This window comes from Carlito syrichta, unplaced genomic scaffold (genome assembly GCF_000164805.1).
Source record: "Carlito syrichta isolate Samal-C Ts95f unplaced genomic scaffold, Tarsius_syrichta-2.0.1 Scaffold316502, whole genome shotgun sequence".
Classification (NCBI taxonomy): Eukaryota; Metazoa; Chordata; class Mammalia; order Primates; family Tarsiidae; genus Carlito; species Carlito syrichta.
The window spans coordinates 434,881-440,557 of record NW_007260598.1 but is presented as its reverse complement, the minus strand read 5'-3'; the positions used below and the strand labels follow the sequence as shown (position 1 = coordinate 440,557).

The following is a 5,677-nucleotide window of genomic DNA, read 5'->3' as shown; positions in this document are numbered from 1 at the left end:
GAAAGGAAAGAAGAGACATTACAGCTGATGCCACAGAGATAAAAAGAAATATAAGAGACTACCATGAACAATTATATACCACCAACCCTGATAATCTAGCATACATAAATTCCTAGAAACAGGAAGCCTACCAAGATCGAATCTCGAAGGAAAAAAACGTCTAAACAGATCTATACGTTAAGAAGACTCAATCAGTAACCTCTTCAAAAAAGAAAATTACCGGACGCGATACTTTCATGGTGAATTCCCCCAAACCCCGCGCGTCGGCCGCCCGCCGTCGCCCCGCCGGTTCCGTCCCTCTCCGCCGAGGCCGCCGGGGCGGGAGAGGCGAGGGCCCGAGGGCTCCGCTGAACCCAGGGCTCGGGGAGGCGGGTCTCCCCGCTGGTCTCTCGGGAAGTTTGCTAAGAAGTCGAAGAGGCTGCCCGTAACTGTTGACAACACCCCCGCCTTCTCCCTTTGTTGAGAAAGAATGAATAGTTGCTTGTGTCGCTCCCCTGCGTCCGGGAGGGGGGAGAGCGGAGGGCAAGGCGAGGGGGGGGGCGGCGACGGTGGGCACGCCGGGCGGGAGGCTCTCAGCGCAGCCCACCTCGCCTTAGCTGCGGAGGCCGCCGCAGCCTTCGGACAGTTTGATCAGGTGTAGACGCTCGTTGGGGAGGTCGAGCGGACTCCGAAGCGTCTGGTAGAGCGGCTTGTTGCGGCGGATCGTGGTTGGGGTTTTGGGGTGGAGAACTCTGGTCACTCTGGCTTTGGTGCTAATTCACGTGAAGCCAGGTGCAAGAGGGGGGAAACGTTTGCCTAGCCTCGTGTCTGCTTTCGCTTAAAGCCGTTAGCTGAGAGGGAAAAGGAGCCGTGCATTCGGATTCTTTCAAACCCTGAATCTTCTCTCCCAAGGCTGCACGGGCCTCTCCGCGGACAGGACTCGGCGGGGGGAAGGTCAGCCGGGGGGCGGGTGGCTTCTCTCGGCGTTGCCGGGACTCGGCGAGATCCTGGGGGTGGGGCCCAGCGGAGCCTCCGCAGGTCCGAGTGGGAAGGGGCCGGGTCTACAACCGGGGAGCCCACAGGCCAAGCGCTTGTCTGCGGGGGCACCGGGGGCGCCTTGCGTCCAGCGTCAAGGCCTGGCCATGCAAGAGCTCCCTCACCACCCGACCCCACTTTCTCCAAACTGCTGCGGAGAGGGCTGACCTTTCCAGGGTGACTAACCACGATCTCAGTCTACTATTCGTATAGAAATATGAACATGAAGCATATATGAATATGCTTGTCCAATGGAAGGGATCTTAAGGACCTTATCGGCAAATCCTGTGCTGTTTACTTGAAATACAACCCATGGAAGAATTATTCGTACTGTAATCATTTGGCTAGACTTCATAAGTTTACTTCGAAAACATCGGGACACTCTTAATTCCCTAAATCCAAGCAAAACTTCATTTTAAGTGGACACGCTAATTTTATATGTGTGGTTGTTCCATTTTTCCTTGTCTGACTCTTGGGAGAAGATATAAAACTGCAGATCCAAATTGTAGATTCTCTGTCGTGGTTATCATGGGCAGCCAATGCAGTTCCATTTCCAGAGTTTAAAATATGATTGAAAGTTATTAAAGTCCATATCAGATAACCATATGTGACATATCCCATTTCAGAAATAAGAGTAAAATCCAAATGAGTGGGCTGCTTATCTCTGCCTCAGCTTGCAAGATCATCAGTTTCTCTGCGACATCTTTGCAAAGCAAATAAGCCGTACGCAAGCATTTCAAAGTCCAGCCGCTGACCAGGGACAGGGAGACGGCAAGTATGGTGGAGTTGTCAGACTCACTCTTGTCCCTGCTGTTCACATGGGTCTCATATTTTCCTATCAAGATGGTAGAGTCTTTGACCTTTGTATATATTTCAAGATCTGGTGTTAGACCGAGTTAGGACACTGTGTCTGTTTTCCTGTACAGTAGAAGGGGTGAAGTCAGATAGCCAAAGTCTCACCTGGGCTTTTCTTCTAAAGGCTGCATATGGGCTTACTTGGTGTGCCTGCATATGTGTGTCTGTGTCCATACCCTACTTGGCGTGGTGTGTTTACAGCTGTTGTTCTAGGTTTAAACATTTCCCTCCTCCACCTCCCAGTTGCCGTCTTCTCCAAGAGCAGTGACTTTGTGAACTCTCACCATTAACAGAGACACAGTGAAGCAAAACAGACTGGCCCCTGCCCTGCTTAGAGAGGATCTGCTGTTTACTGAGTGCCTGCTGTATTTCAAGAGCCTTATATATGGGTGGACCCCAAACCTCGGGTTTATTATTTTTTTTTTTTTAATTTTTTTTTGAATTGGAGTCTCACTCTGTTGTCCAGACTGGAGTGCAGTGGCCGCTCCCAGCCACTACAGCCTTCTGGTCTCTGGCGATCCTTCCACCTCAGCCTTCCAAGTAGCTGGAACTACAGACGTGTGCTACCACGCCTGGCTCATATTTTTTTTTTTTTTTTTTTTAATTGGAGTCTCACTCTATCGCCCAGACTGGAGTGCAGTGGCACGCTCCTGGCCACCACAGCCTTGACCTGCTGGGCTCCGGCGATCCTTCTGCCTCAGCCTTCCAAGTAACTGGAACTACGGGCATGCGCTACCACACCCGGCTAATTTCTGATTTATTGTAGAGATGAGGTCTCACCAGGTTGCCCGGGCGGATCTCGAACCCGCAGGCTCAGGCAATTCACTCACCTCGGCCTCCCAAAGCGCAGGATTACAGACTGAGCCACTGAGCCTGGCCTACCCTGGATTTATTTATAAAAAATTGTGTATTTATTCTTACATGTGTAAACTTCAGTCACCTTCAAAGTACTCTCCATTTGATGCTATACACCTATTGAGACACTTTATGCTGCTCAAAACTGTTCTTGAATGCATCAATTTTGATGCCTTTTAGTGCTTCTGCTGTTCTTGTTTCATCTCTTCCATTCAGCCAGACAACTAGTAAGTCATTGACAGAGTAGAGAGTTGAACCTGTAAATACCTACGATTGAGTCATGCCATTTTGATTTTTTTAAAAAATCAAATGAATTTAAAAGTACAGAAATGTATATTGACTAGGGACATTGAGGCAAACATTTCCAAATGGAAGAAACATGGGAGCCAGAGCCTGGAGCTGAGGGTTGAGTCTCCATCATGCTATTGTTCCACTTGTTCCTACCTCAGGACCTTTGCATCTGCCAGGTCCCCTGCCTGGAACTTCCTTCAGATCTTGTCTTGACTATTCCTTCTCTTTTTTTCAGGTCTCATGTCTTTGTTAACCTCTTCAGTGAGGCCTTCCCAGTCCACCTTAATAAAAGTAGCCCTCCTCAGGCAGTATCTTCTGTCAGTTCATGCTGTTTTGTATTCTTTAAGTACTTACGACTTTGATGGTAACTAGTTTATTTTCTTGTTTGTGTTAGTTGGACTCCCCCATCACAAATGTAGACTCCATGAGAGCAGGACCTCATCTGATTGTATCTTCAGCCCTCAGAGAATATCTATTAAATGAATGAGCATTTATTTCCTTTATCTGGAAAAGTGATGGGAGTTACCGACATTTACAGTCATTACTTACTGTCTGCTTCCTCCATAGAGTATTAACCTCATGAGGACAGGGACCACTTCTGTCTTGTTGGCACAGTCCCTGACACCTGGCAGAGTGCCAGCCCCCTCAAATATGTGTGTTGAAGAAGGACTGAATGCTTCTGTTGATTGAATGACGCCTCTTTGTCATCATTCTGTTCTGTTACCCAGGTAAACGATTCCGAGGGGAAGTTGCTCTGTACTGAAGAGACCTGCTAATCCAGTGGTTCTCAGTCCTGGCTCCATGTCGACAGTCCTGGGGGCTTTAAAAAGAGACACCACTGTCCTACCCACGGAGATCCTGACTTCATTGCTCTGGGTTGGGGCTTTGGGATTCTAGCAGCTTCCCAAAGATTCTCACATACAGCCAGGTTGAGAATCACCACTTTACGTTTTTGGAACTCACTCCCTGCCTTGGTCCTTGCAGGCCTGAAGCAGCCATGGTGAGAGAGCCGGATTGTAATGCACGGGTGCTCTGTGGCTCCTGACAACTTAAGAGGCACTTTCACCTCTGTTATCACATCTGATAATAATAAGCTAAGGGATTCCTCTCTGGTTTAAATACTCCCTATATGTTGATGACTCTTAAAATCTGCATCTGCCCTTGCTCCTAACTATGCATGCCAGTGTCTGACCTCCTCCCAGATGGACCTGTCTGCTGGTATCTCACCTGCCACAGCTCCATTGGCGAGCTTGGGTCTTGCAGGGATCTGCTTCTGAAACAACTTGGCATGTTACAACGTCATGCAGTCCTCTGTGTCTGTAGCCTCCTTCTTCCTAGCCAGAGGCTGCAGCCTGTGATGTCTCTGCACTCTGCCCTTCCTGTTCCTTCGTGACCACTGCCCCGGGTCAGAGTTCCTCATTGTTCCTCCATGGGTTGCTGCCATCAGCCTCAGGGCTGCTGTGCTTCTTTCTTGCCCTTCTGGAATTACTGAAATTACCTGCCTGGGTACAAACCGGATTCTGTACCTTCAACTGGATCCTCCCTAGTGCTAATAGTCATGTCCAGACTCATTGGCAGGGCCTTCGAGACTGGTCTGGTCCTATACTGAGCTTCTTCCGGGAAATACATCCCTACCTCTCCACTCAAGCCACGGCCCGACTTGTAGCGCCCTGAGTCTGTGGGGGCACTTCTGTGCCTTTGTGCATCTTCATTAGGACATCCTCTCAGAAGGCTTTTCCCCACAAATGTCAACCTTTCAAAATGTAGTATCTCCACTGTCACCCTTTTGAACTCCTCCTTGAGTCCTTTTTTCGAAATTAAGTCCTCCTTCCAGCAGAAGTGTGTCTACTTATGAGTCATGTTATTCTCTCTTAGAGGTCAGAGTCAGGGATTGGAGGTTCGGCATCTTCATTTCTCCACGTGTCTTATATGAGGTGGGCCCTTAAATGCTGTTGAATTAAAGGTAGGTAGGGAAGGTGTTAACATCTGTTGTTATCAGAGAATAAACTGAGATGTAGGTAACTTGCTGAAGGGCATTTTAGAGCACACAGCTCAATTATGAAGTCTCGATAGATCTTAGATACGCAGAGAGGAAGCAGGCTGCCAAAGATGCATGCACTGGATTCCTTTTTTTTTTTTTTTTTTTGAGTTAGAGTCTCACTCTGTCACCCAGACTGGAGTGCAGTGGCCGCTCCCGGCCACCGCAGCCTCGCCTGCTGGGCTCCGGTGATCCTTCCGCCTCAGCCTTCCAAGTAGCCGGAATTACAGGCATGCGCTACCATGCCCGGCGGATTTTTTGATTCATCATGCTATCTGGCCAACGTGGCCCTGAGCACCTGAAGAGCTTCTGACATGCCCCAGGCCTCCTCACAAGGTTCTTTGAAATGATCCTGTCTCTGAAGAGGAAAGGTGCTGATAGCTTGAACAGGCCAGAGTTCACAACTCTGTGTGGGGTGTGTGTGTGTGTGTGTGTGTGTGTGTGTGTGTGGATAGGGTAGAGGAATCCTAGTTGGTTTACGTCACTAGTGGTCAGGCAAGGGGGTCTAGGGAGTTTGGTTTCTTTTTTAATAAACATGATTAACACTGAGCAAGTGCTGACAGTGTGCCAGGTACCGGCCAGAACCGGGAGGGGCTGCAAAGGCCTCGTAGCCCTGTTGTTCTG

General features: G+C 49.1%; 1 protein-coding gene across 1 annotated transcript in view; it reads left to right on the top strand.

Moving 5' to 3' along the window:
- Positions 1-5,419: 5,419 nt before the first annotated feature.
- The window catches only part of BCAR3 (breast cancer anti-estrogen resistance 3), a 107,563-nt gene continuing 107,305 nt past the window's right edge, over positions 5,420-5,677 (top strand). The window contains exon 1 of the mRNA XM_008074606.1: positions 5,420-5,424. The gene's annotated coding sequence lies outside the window, so the exon portion shown is untranslated. The remainder of the gene's footprint in view (positions 5,425-5,677) is intronic.